Consider the following 14732-nt stretch of genomic DNA (forward strand, 5'->3'; position numbering starts at 1 on the left):
CTCAAGAGATGAGTCTAGTAGCAGTGAAGAGGAGGATAATGTACCACAGCAGCAACCAGTATGTGAAACTTCAATGTATAATGAACAGGACTTAACTAGAGATAGGAGATTACTGAGATTGAGAGAAAGAGCTCCAACTAGAGAGAATGAGTAAGTCATAAAACATGGACATTCATGTACATTTATAAAGGAGACTTTATGAAGTATGATAAGTACATAGATATCAGTAAAACTAAGATAGTTAGTATGATATAAGAGAATGATGGAATAATAGCAAGTGTACAATGGAGCCTCTCATGAATGCCAACTTGTTAATAGATAATACTCTATGTCTTCTGCACATAATCTATTAGTTAATCTTTAACATGTTAACAAACTAAATATAGTATTAATGCTATAAGTTTACTTTATATTGATATAGACATCAGCGATATAATGAGGAACCTCAAGCAATGTTCCAAGATGATAGTGAGGATGAACGGGAAGAGGAGGAGCAAGAGATGGAGGAGGAAGAGATGGAGACAGAGAAGATGTGGAGGTTGATTGAAAGGAACAAGAAAGAGGAGCCAGTAGAGGAACGTCGTTATATTTAATAGACTCTGATGATGAGAGGTGTGTCATAATTAATGTAACAGTGTTACATTAGTTTGTGATTAAGTATACATCTGTTAGTATCATGTTATTTTATATAATATAATGTATAATGGAATTATTTGAAGTTTACAAACCTGTGCTTCTTGAATTAGATGGTTAGTAAGTTAAGAATTAACAAAATTAGTGAATTATTGAATATACCAGCCTCTAAAGTATTAGTCTGTACTAACTCTCTATATTTTCCTCATTATTGTATCTCTTTGTTATATTTTATTAATAATATTGTTTATTATATTCATGTTATATTACAATAATTATATATTATTATTATATTCATTTTGTTTTATATACAGTGAAGATAGTGAAGAAGAAGATAAATCAAGTAAATAATAATTTTATTATATGTTGATATACAAAAAAATGGATGCTCTTAATATATGGCATTGTTAATATATGTCTATAATGCTAGTTACTTTATTAATAATTATTCTTACATAATTCACTTAAGATTATAAGTAGTAAAGTTTTGAAATGATACATGAGTCAGTAGAAGAATGTATGCATTTTTAGCAAGTAAACATTGTATATTGTTGCTATGAAAAAGCAAATAGAGTGTTAGCAGTCAATCCTTCAAAAGAAGACGCTTTTAAGAATCAATATGGTCCATGCCCCTTTAATCTCCTTGAAAACTTATCAGCAAGTAGTTTAAAATTTGTATATAAGAATTTATCTCTGTGCTAATATTTTTTAACTACTCAATAAATCATTGTACCTTGTTATTAATAGGCTATTGACAAGAGGAGAGATACTAATGAAAGAACAAGAGGTAGAATATATTTACTAACTAGTGTCATGATTATGTTATGTATATACTACAACACAACATTTAAGTATATCTATATCTATCTATCTATCTATCTATCTATCTATCTATCTATCTATATATATATATATAAATACATGTGCATATACAGCTCTTACATTAAAGAGCATGGAAAGTGAGAGAATACAAAGGATCAAAGAGATATAGCAGAAATTGAAAAGTATGTTATTATAAAAGCTATCATTTATCTATTGTTACTATGGTAACCTTTGTCTATAGCCAGCGTAAAGAGAGAGAAGAACTTGAACGTATTCGTAATATGACAGAAGATGAAAGACAGTCTTGGCTTAAGACAAATCCAGTGTTTGTCACAAACCAACAAACTAAAGGAAAATACAAATTTTTACAGAAATATTTTCAGAGGGTGCCTTTTATTTGGTAAGTATTATTATGTAGTGATTTATATAAGAGTGTCCAATATCTATGTTATTTTAAAATTTACTCTCTTTTTCTATAATGAAGTATGTGTGGATAGATCATAGATGATATGAGCTTAATTTCTATTTAAACTTACTATTTAATATGTATTCTGAAGTCACTTTCAGTAACATTATTGCTGTAGTCCTTTGAGTATCTGGGAATAACTAGTTTTATATGAAACACAAAAGTCTAATTTCTATGAGAGTGTGAACTTCACTATATGTAGTAAATAAGATATAATGTACTTCGTTATTACTAGTATTTTTTTAAAACTACTTTTGTTTAGTATGACAAGTTATGATTCCTTCTTTCTTTTATTAGATAAAAAAGGGAAATTACATATGATAAAATTAGTAAAGTTGCTCAAAGCAAAAACTATACAGATAACTTCATTTTAAAGATAATTATTATGAACTTTATACAATAAGTTTTGTTGAAGACATAATTTATCATAAATTACTACAAGAGTCTATGTAATATATAATAAATTTGTTTAAAATCTAATAAAACTCTTACGTTAAAATATAAACCAGGGGTTGAAGAGGAGAAGAACTAGTTATTATAAATCCACATAGAGCATGTCAGGGACTATTGTGCTTTAATAGGAAATTGATATATTTAGGCTCTAATGTTTTATGTTTATGGTCTGGGGATATTAATATCTCATTAAAGTATAATATTCTAATTCTGGTTTTCTATATATTGACTTAAAATGAAAGTTACAAGATCATTATTATAATTTCCACAAGAAAAATTTTTAGTTAGGACTTTTATTTTTTGTTACTTTTCTTCTAAAATATAATGGACTGTATAACATAGTTTGCCATCACATATTTGAAGACAAACTAAGAGAAAACAGCAAGATTGACTGTGTCCTATTACAGCTTATATCAGTTAATATGTGCGTATGTATCTTGGTCATCTTCAGAATTTTTTTAGTATGGATCAATATCAGCAAATATAAATGTATAGAGTAAGTATGTGTAAGATTGTGACCAAGAGAGGAGTGACTATATTCATGACTAAGGGTGTTGTTCCTCTACTGACATGATTTGTTGCCTTAATGTATCTTTATGGATTTTTCTTTGTTAAAGAGCTTGACTATGAGCAACTATTCTATCAAAATTATTGATGTTTACTCTTGAAGTATTGTATAATTTTGAATATAATGCATATAATGATATTATACTCTAAGTAATTTCGTGTATAGATGTAGCTATATAATCTACTATAATATATAGTAAGTAATGATATCCTGCATAATTAATATATTTATATATATGTAATATTTATGTTTCTTAATAATTATATAACTAATCCAATTTTAGTAAAAATATTTTATTGGAAAATTAGTAGACTAGATGAGGCAATAATATTTCCTGATATTATGTAATTGTTCCATTACTAACAGTATTCGATTAAAAATTTGACATGCTTCACGATATTGCTAGGCAGTCATAATGTTTTTGGACCATGTATAATTATAGATTTAATAATATTTTTGGAGAATATCTACAAAGAAAATAAATTATATGACATTATTTATATAGAGTAATGTTAGTCTCATATAGAAAAATAAAGACTGGTATGACATCTCTAATACCAGTGCTCTATCCATGTCATTAGGTCAGCTAAAGATGTTAGCTCATCAGCAGTGATATATTTGGGTTGCATGTAACATAGTATCTATTGATGTCTTGACTCACCATTTTGTTTGTACTTGTATATACTTATTCATCATCTGATAGTTAAGAGATTCATTGAATGTTATTTCTCAGCAAAAATATAAGCTAGCTGGACCACTATTAGTATTAGGAACAGTTGTGAAGATAATTGACTTAATGTTGTATGTAGATACTGCTAACAAACTATAAGTATGGAAAACATGATGAACTATGCACAATGGAGGTGTGTCTGAATGTAATATTTATTAATATTATCATAATTATACACATAGGCGTACTAGGTCTCTAAAGTACTAGGGCTCATTAATTATTCATCATTATTAATTTAGTAGTTATTAATAGTTATTATCAACTTTTAAACTTTTACTCAACCAAAAACAAGGTATGTTTCCTGTCCCTGAACCCGTTCTGAATAAATGCATCATCTGGATTGCTATACTAGAAAACCTACATGGGAAACAAAAAGCAGCATCAAAACTTTTTGAATATTCAAGCCATGGAAACTGTTGCTTGGTACCATCTAGGTTTAAACAATCGACTAAAACAGAAAGTGGAAAAATCAATGCCGACTGGTGAGTAGTCTTTTCGGATTTATCTTCAGCTATGTCTGCAGGACCATCTACTCTCGGCTTGAGCTTGATGCTATGTCACCAACATGTAGATGTATGTTAACTTCTGGTATTGTGGGTATATCATTACCTAAACCCTATGAATCTGTAGATCCAACACCATCACCATCTGTGTCTGCAGAGTACAAGAAAAGTAGAAAGAATAATTTCAAACAACTTTGTTATTAAATTTTACAGCTAACCATTTTGATCATTTAATCCTCTAATTTCTCTGTCAATTTCTTCATTGCTGTCATTTCCACTGTCATCTTCCTCACTCTCTGGAACATTGTATGATTTTTTTGATGGACCAGCCTACACCACTACTGCTACTATTACCAGAGGGCCAAGTCTATAACAGTCTTTTCATATTGGCACTCAGCAGATCACAGTTCATAAAACGGTGCTAATTGCTAACTGTGAAGTCACACATGGCATGTGTTAGTGGTTAATCTTTTTTGTGTAAATAAAAGCAATAAATTTATTTTTGAAAAAATGTAATTAATTTTTGTTCTGGCCAAGTTTACCCCCGTGCTGGCCCGGGTCTAAATACGCCTATGATTATACACCAGCTCATCTTGATTTTTTATATATTGCTGTTAGCGAGCGAGATCACCTTTGCCAAAGACCTAACTTAACTCACCTGATAGGCTTCCTACTTAGTATCCAGGATTATGTTAAATAAAGCTTTATGACATTTAATTAATATTTACTACTGAAAGGACCCTGTATACTTGTAATCAGATATTGAACAAGATTATTATTAGGGATGTAACCATGATTTGCTGTTAATAGTATAATAATAAATAAGTAATTACTCTTGTGAATTACAAGGCTCATGTGTCAAAAGTATAAGTAGTACATTATAGAGTCACATAAACCACATTGATATTTCTAACTGCCTTCCATGTACTGGACTCTTATGAAGACCACTTATAGTCATAAGATTATCAAAATAAATTTCAAATACATGAGGATTATTAAGGTCAAATTTTATTCATAAAAATATTTATCACTACTGAGACAATCACAAACTAAAAAGTACTTGTACAAAAATATATCTATGAAAACCCCTACTACATGAATATAAGTATTATCATATTACCAAATTTTTGGTACAAACAAATTGTAACCATGGCAATGGGCTAACTCATTCTCTACCATAGGCCACATTATCATAACTAACAGTGGGGGCGTGGTAAATAGGATTAGTGTTTTTAGAGAAATCAGCTTCATTGACTTCCTTTTGAAATGACATGTATTCTCGATAATCAGATACATGATTATTAGCTTGATATATCATCAAGACAATTATCCCTATAACCAACCAATCCCACCAACACTAACAGTGCAATAGCCCAAATAGGTATAAGGAGACAATCACGTGGTGCAAGAACCTCATAGATACGTTCCCTTTGTTGAGTTGATAGACCAACAAAATACACATACTCGCAAACATTGTGCTATCAGTAAATGAACATTCCTCAGTACTACCTTCAATAGTTCCATTAATATCATAACTATCTGGATTAGAAGGAGAAGATGATAATATGAAATAGTTTTGTACAAGTAAATCCAGAACATGTAGGACTGCCACCATCTTTAGCTGCATTTGCATAACATTTGACACATTCTCTAACTACATTATCGTTATTGCAGACAGCAACTATACTTCCTGTAGATTGCTCACAATTCATACCACTAAATCCTTCATTACATGTGCAAGCTCTTCCCTGAGGTTGACATGGGTCACAAGTACCTTGTCCACTACATGTTGCTACAATACCTCCATTAGGATCAATACAATGATCATAAAAACATTGACATCGTTCTCCAGTGTGTGGCAGTCCTGTAAGTGTAGAATTATGACATAGGCATGTATATTCACCATTAGAACATGTACCAATTTCCTCGTCCACTGCATACCAATCCATTAGAACCAGTATCACATTCATAGTTACTACATTCACAAGCATCTCCTACACACACGAGGATTGAGGACCCTTGTATAGGTTCAGTTCGTTGAGTACATACACATTGACCACAATCACATTGTCCCCTCCCACTACATGTGATACCATTTGGACCCAAAGGACAATCAGCAGTAGAGCAAGAACAGTCATTTCCTTTCCATCCATTGAAACAAGAACATCGACCACAAGTAATGTTGCCATTGTTACTACAGTTAGTACTATTGTATTCTTGTTCCTTCTCACAAGCACAGTCACAAAATCCAGTAATATTAGCCATAAATTGTCCAAATGGTCGAAGATTAAATGGTATACGTACATTCTTTCCATTCCTTAGACTCTCTGTACATTTCTGAAGTGTCAATGTAATTGTAAAGTTAACTGTTCCATTACCAATGCCAATACATTCATAGGAATCTGGTAGTAAGTAGATCCTGGAGGACAGTTAACAGTAACATTAGCTGTGAGATAATTAGGAAGATTAAAACTAAGATGAGCATCAGCAATTGCATTGGCATGTGCTTCATTTAGGACTTCTTGAAGATTATCTGAATTTGATGACAAAAGTACTGTTGAACTATCAAGTAACATACTGATTGTGTTGTTATAAAGACTTAGAACATTTTCTGATGAATTAGAGGAAGGTAAAGGAACTGCAAATACAGGAACAATGTTGGCATCTTCTAAAGCTTGTCTGACTTGTTCTATACTGGGATAATCTTGGGTCAGACTTTCTGTATACAATGTTTTCTTTAAAAGTGGATCATATTGTGTGTGACATTGACCATCATTAGGTTTTACTATCCCAGCAAGATGTCCATCACCTGCTGTGTGGAGGGAATCATCTGTCATAACTAGAATGATCTTGATAGAAGTTTGTCTCCATCCAATCAAGTCTATACATACCACAGCTTGTAACATAGCACCTAATGGATCTTCAGGATCATCAACATTAGTTGATATAATAGTGTCTTGAACAGATGAATTGAAAAGATGAGATGAGTTTGTAAGACTGATAACATGTTTCATAATTAAATGGCTTTGTACAGAGTATTTTTTTACAACTAGATGGTTGTCCTGAAACATTAAAACCTTTATTAAGTTGTACTGATGAAGTATATGGTAGTGAAGGCTTATCAACAAATGTTCCAAAGCCAATAAGGAAATCAGATGATACATTTCTCAGAGCCAGAGGAAGTTGTGGAGCTAATACTTTGACTGTTTCAAGATCTTGTGTGAAACTACCAGACAAATCCATTAACATATAAAGATCAAGAGGAAAGTTCTCTGCAGCCTTTAAGGATACTGAGAAACTCACAGGCTCACTAACTCTGAGCTTAAGATTGATAGACTTTAGGGTTACTTGATTGTTCTCAGTGAGAGGAATCTCCTGTTTGTTAATGATAATAGTTACTGGTTGAAGTAAATCATCTTTTTCTACAAGTGTTAGCATTATCTTGAGATAGACACTGAGCACTACCAGGAGTAGAACACCAGACACAAGAATCAGTTGAAATACATTGTGAACAAGAGATGAGAGTAGTACAGTCAATAACCTGAGGTGCTCCAAAGGTGACCAATGAAGCTAGTACCAAAAATATACTAACATGTGTTGAGCCATTGTGGACAGAGTGAAATCAAGGTATTTTTTAAGAAAGACAACTTGATTTTAGTACACACAGCTATATTGAAGATGGAAACATTAACTGCACTTTACAAAGTAGTAATTACTAGTTAAGTGATCTGCAATAAAGGACCACTTCTGTAAAGTATTCATGACCTGATTTGTGAAAAAGGACAACTGCTAAAACATCTCAAAAACAGATTTAGTTGCTATATATACACAACTATTCTCTATGCATACAAAACTGTTTTTTGATATCTTTTAACAGTGCTTTTTTTCACAAATTAGGTCACAAATGTTTTGACAGAAGTGCTTCCTTTTTTGCAAATCAGGGGACAGAATGACATAAGTTTACTTTAATTCATAATTAATAATTGTATTTGTAAGTCATTGCTTTTAGTGCAACATTTTGGACATGCCTTGAGGGTATTGGAAAAAGATAGTTATAATGTCAAGAGGTTTGAAGACGCCAGCCTTCTATTTATCTGAGAAATCAACCATAACCTGATAGTAATATATTTGTTAACTGGCAGTGCCTTTTGGCCAGAGGAAGTATATATTTCTTCCTGTGCATCTCCCCCCCCCCCCAAACCTTATCATATATACACAACAAAGTATGACTTCCTTCCATACCTATAGTCACTATTTTGTTGATTGAACATTGAGTGGTTCAATATTAACAAGATATTTTACTTGAAATAAAAATTATTCAAATCAATTTGATAAATGCACAAAATTGTAGATAAAACAAAGAGGGTTAAGAAAAAATAATAGAATTGAATACATATGTATATATATTATATTAAAATATGATCAGAGTCAATCATTGATATTGTATGCCATTCATCTTTATTAAGTTATATTAATAGATTATAGTTAATTGGTTTGTAAATAATTGTCCGCTTGACTGAAGCATAGATAGTATAGACTTACGTAACCTAGTTACGTACTCTATACTATCTATGACTGAAGGTTCAAAGTACGTGGCCACACCCACTCTTTGTAACCACACCTTATTTCAGAGCACATTCTTCTTTAAATAGAGAATGGCTGATACTAGAGTAGCTAGTCAAGTCCTGTCTACAGCTGGAGCTGTACCGGTCAGAAATGAGAAAGGTAAGGCCATTTATAAGAAATTGACTACATGATAGACATGACAAATGATTTATATTGACCAAAGTAAGTGTCATTCATGTTCCCAGACTGAAGAGTCAACAAGTGAACATGATATGTAGAGGATGTCAGATTTCAAATTGACTATCAGTTATATACCCATGATGTATTAGACAAATTGTATACTGTTTTCTGATATCTAAATAATACTTAATTGTTAACATAATATATATATTACCAATATATAGTCAGGACTTTACTGCTCCTTACTTTAAAACAAAGCATCTGATGATATTATATATATATATATATATACAAACAATTCTACCATACCATTTGTTATAATAGTTAATTAGTACAAGTGCTACTATATAAATAGTTATGACTATTCATATAGCACAAGAAATGTATACTTTAAATATCACAGATATGCCTAAAAATGGCTGATGGTTAGCATACTAAGAAAAACCAAAGGAATTATGCTTGAATAAGACTTTGGAAGTCTATTGTACAAGTTATACTTAAGACATTCTTATACTTATAGTTTTTCAACATACTTTATCCAGGATTTATTGGCAACGATAAAATTGGCAAAATTGTAAAATTTTTGTATTTAGAAGATTAAATTTGACGAATTTAGCACATGTCTTGTTACCACACCCACTTTAATGAAATAACATGGAGTTCAAGTTTGTTAGAGGCTACCATGTGTACGAAAGTGTATGGAATGCTATTGTTGGAGAAAACTTACCTTGTGTAGCAGAGTCAAGTAACAAGGACATGTAGCCACAATCTTTCACGTCTACAGATTAAAAGTTGTGGGTGTGGCAATGATGTGATAAATTTTGGCTGTGTTTAATTTGGCAATTTTTTGAAATTTACCAAATTTTATCGGTCACCAATAAATCCTGGTACATTATAGCAATAATAACCATTTGCTAAAGTATTATAACACCTACTTTGTATTAACTACTAATTGCATTCCAGAAGACAACAAATTGATATATGTATGTCATTGGATCCTTCCTCTCAAGCAAAGAGACATTTATACTATATTGATATGTGTGAAGTATAAACCACACCCCTCACAGTACACTGACAAGTAATTATTATATATATTAGGTGAACTTCGTATGGAAAAGGTCAAAGTGGACCGTTATATATCGGGCAAGAGACCAGCATATGCTCAAGAGTCAAGTAGTGATGAGTCTAGTAGCAGTGAAGAGGAGGATAATGTACCACAGCAGCAAACCGTACGTGAAACTTCAATGTATAATGAACAGGACTTAACTAGAGATAGGAGATTACTGAGATTGAGAGAAAGAGCTCCCACTAGAGAGAATGAGTAAGTCATAAAACATGGGACATTCATGTAGTACATTTATAAGGAGACTTTATGAAGAATGATAAGTACATAGATATCAGTAAAACTAAGATAGTTGGTATGATATAAGAGAATGGTTTGAAATAATAGCAAGTTGTACAATGGAGCCTCTCGTGAATGCCCAAACTTGTTTATAGATAATACTCTAAGGCTGTGTCTTCTGCACATAATCTATTAGTTAATCTTTAACATGTTAACAAACTAAATATAGTATTAATGCTATAAGTTTACTTTATAATTGATATAGACATCAGCGATATAATGAGGAACCTCAAGCAATGTTCCAAGATGATAGTGAGGATGAACGGGAGGAGGAGGAGCAAGAGATGGAGGAGGAAGAGATGGAGACAGAGAAAGATGTGGAGGTGATTGAAAGGAATAAGAAAGAGGAGCCAGTAGAGGAACGTCGTTATATTTTAATAGACTCTGATGATGAGAGGTATACCATAATTAATGTACTATTGTTATATTATTTTGTGATTAGTATCATGTTATTTTATAATAATACACTACATAATAGATTTATTTGAAGTTTACAAATCTGTGCTTGTTGAATGAGATGGTTAATAAGTTAAGAATCAGCAAAAACTTAGTGACTTACCTGAATATGCTAACCTCTAAAATAATAGATTGTAACTGGCTCCTATATTCTCCTTACTGTTGTGTCTCTTTGTTATATATTAATAATAATATTGTTTATTATATTCATTTTGTTTATATTACAGTGAAGATAGTGAAGAAGAAGATGATCAAGTAAATTATAATTTTATTATATTATGTTGATATACACAAAGTTGGATACTCTTAATATAGGCATTGTTAATCATGTATACAATGTAGTTATTTGAATAATAATTATTCTTACATACTTCACTTAGGATTACCAAGGAGTAAAGTTTTGAAATGATACATGAGTCAGTAGAGGAACTTGTGTATTTTTAGCAAGTGACAGTTTATATTGTTGCTATGAAAAGCAAATAGAAATAAACAGTCAATGCTCATAGGAAACTGCTTTTAATAATCAATATGACCATGTCGTTTAATTTCTTGAGAACTTACCCAGCAAGTAGTTTAAAATTTGTATATAGAATTATCTCTTGAGCTAAAAAATTTTTTAACCTGCTAGTTAGATGAATGTACTTTGTTATCAATAGGCTATTGACAAGAGGAGAGAACTAATGAAAGAAAAAGCATTACAACGACAACAAGAGGTAGAATATATTTACTAACTAGTATCATAATTACGTGTATTATATATACTACGACACAACATTTAGTTATATTCTATATATATATATAAATACATGTACATATATAGTTCTTACATTAAAGAATGGACATGTACATGAATTAATATTCTTTGACAAGAACGGTTGCATAATAAAGGTTGACTTAAAATTTTTTTTAAACCGAGTACTTATTTAAAACAATAGCGTTAATAGTATGTACAAACTTACAATTACTTTTATTAACTATTTTCCATATAAGGAAATGAATGGATGTGATGGATGAAGAAGAAGAAAACAGTATTAAGAAGAGAGAAAGTGAAGAAGAAGTAAGCCACACCCACAATTTTTTTCTGGTGGGTGTATGATTGTGTGTGGTATAATGATATCTCTTTAGTCATCAGAATATGAAGAATAAGTGACTCTGAAGATGAAACTTGGTCCACGTTTAAAACCTGTATTCCATCAGAAAGTAAGTGATCTTTTATCTACATCATCATTGACATTATAATATTAGTACTCTTAAAAATTGATTTTGCTAGTACATAATTCTACATTAACATATTACATATTATTACTATTATATTATTACTATAGACATTTAACATATATCGTCAATTACTCTGTTTGAAATTGACCATTCCTTTAATTTTTGAAATGAATAATTTTTATTTGTCTTTAGTAAGTTGTTATATATTATTATTATTTTAGTACCTTTTCTCCACAAACCAAATTTGTTATATCAATGATTCACAGAGTTGTGGTCCCTGTAAACTAAACATTTCCCTTGTAACTTGAATCCAACAGAGCTAATCATTGACATTATTCAGACCATTATAAGTATTGACATAAATATAGTTGTGGATTAATACCTTATATATATATATATATATATAGATATAATGTGTGGTGTGAATAATCATTTTCAGTTTACATACTCTGCTAAAAATTACATGTCTCAATAGTGGATGTATGTTTTAAGACTTTTATATTTGTACATATAACAAATGGAGACAGTTGGTTGACCCTGGTTTTTATGTACTATCGATCTGATAGAGTGACAGTTAAAGAGGTTGCTGCACAAAGAGGAGGAAGCACGTAAACAAGAGAAGGAGAAAAAGATAGCAGCAGAAAAAAGAAAGAAAGAGAGTAACCGCATGATAGCAGAAGCTATTGCTCCGAACTACAACAAGAACAAAGAGGTAGTCCTTTAATAAGTATGTAATTGTTATATTACCATACAGAGCTATACAAAGCTATAATTAAGACTTAGTTTCTTGGTCATCATCAGAATATATGTACTACATCAAAATGCTATAAAATGATAGCTAAAATATAACTATTCCATCATAATCATAGTACTTTCAAATTAGTGTTTCAAATTGATTTTCCTTTGATATTTTTTGTCATTATATTTTATTAGTTGATACATTGGAGGACGGGTAGTGAACACTGATGAAGAAAATGAAGAGGAAGATATGAGGCATGGAAAGTGAGAGAATTACAGAGAATCAAAAGAGATAGAGAAGAAATTGAAAAGTAGTTAATGTAGAGGTTATGGTTTATTATTGTTACTATGGTACCAAAGATAAGTTATTGTATATAGGGTGGTCGGGCGTAAAGAGAGAGAGAAGAACTTGAACGTATTCGTAATATGACAGAAGATGAAAGACAGTCTTGGCTTAAGACAAATCCACGTGTTGTCACAAACCAACCCAAACTAAAGGAAAATACAAATTTTTACAGAAATATTTCCACAGAGGTGTCTTTTATTTTGGTAAGTATTATAAAGTGATTATTAGGTTTATATTTATATTTACATAAAAGTTAATTTTTTATTAGAGTGGTACTAAGATATTGCCAGGTATTCTTCTTATATAACATAAACTACTTTTTGTAAGTATGACAAGTTATAAATTTTTTCTTTCTCTTATTAGGATGAAAGAAGATGAAGTATTTAAAAGAGACTTTGCAGAGACTACTTTAGAAGATCATTTGATGAATAAAACTGTACTTCCCCCAAGTTTATGCAGGTTGTCATCAATTAACTATGTTACTATTTGTTAATGACATTGTGGTTCATTGTAGGTCAAAGATTTGGTCGTGCTGGTCGTACTAAATACACTCACCTTGTGATCAAGATAACAACAAGTAGTAAGTACATGATAACTTATATTACTGACCTTAAATGAAAAAAAGTTATCACTCCAAGCTTACATTACTAGAATTCACAAATATATATATAGCTTGTTGAGTTTTTGGGCCTTGTATTCTAAGATATCATGACATGTCTCCTGGTATATATTATATTAAGTATATATATGTACACGTAAAGATATCCTAGTCTAAACCCTTCTTTTTTTGTGATCGTAAAAGGTCATAATTGAGAATTTTTAGTTGACCAATCATCTAGATTTTGAATAATGCAGGTTGGAGGATATAGCACATAATTATAAACTTTGATTGATTGCTAGTATATTACTGTAAAAAATGAAAAGAAGCTGTTGATGTTTGGTATTAAAGGTGATTTGTGAACACCATAAGTTGTACTTACATTTAGAATTTTTGTGCGACATAAATACCTGAGTAGAGAGAATTCTTTCATAATGTGCATACTATGATTTAAGTATTATGCAATTAGTAATGATTTATACTGGTTTCGTTTTCCCTAGTTTGATAATGCTTGGTCACAGTCTACAACTATTAACCTCAAGTATCAATCTAAAGGAGAGGAATGAAGGAGAGTTTTATTACAACCATCAAGGAAGAAGAAAGAACTACAGGATTAAGCTAAAATACATTCACCGTAACTATACTCTATAATGTATTTATAATATTATTAAATGGTAATTTTATATTTAGTTGTCAAAAAGAAAGTAATGAAATGAACACACATCTCTTCATTAAACCAAAATAATTCATTAAAAATAAGCAAAAATTATTAATGATGACGTAACTGTGCTTACCTGTGTGTAAAATTTCAGTGATACTTTAATTTATGCTAGTATGGCATACACCTATAATAACATAATAGTGTCTTAATAGTTTTTAACAAAGAGAAACCAATTCTTTGTGATATGTGGATTTACAAAACAAGGGGTGTCTTTATGTGACTTAATATAAATCCCAATCACATTTTCACACAGTTTATATAAATTACTTTTGAGGTCTGATACTAATATTGCAGAAATTATTGAAATGAAGCTCAAGACTTGAAAAGATAGC

The 14732-nt window shown here is 30.8% G+C and overlaps 1 pseudogene; it reads left to right on the forward strand.

The window, feature by feature from the left end:
• Window positions 1–8830: 8830 nt before the first annotated feature.
• Window positions 8831–13661, forward strand: LOC121366473 (annotated as a pseudogene).
• The last annotated feature ends 1071 nt before the right edge of the window (window positions 13662–14732 follow it).

Source organism: Gigantopelta aegis, unplaced genomic scaffold (assembly GCF_016097555.1).
Source record: "Gigantopelta aegis isolate Gae_Host unplaced genomic scaffold, Gae_host_genome ctg5888_pilon_pilon, whole genome shotgun sequence".
Classification (NCBI taxonomy): Eukaryota; Metazoa; Mollusca; class Gastropoda; order Neomphalida; family Peltospiridae; genus Gigantopelta; species Gigantopelta aegis.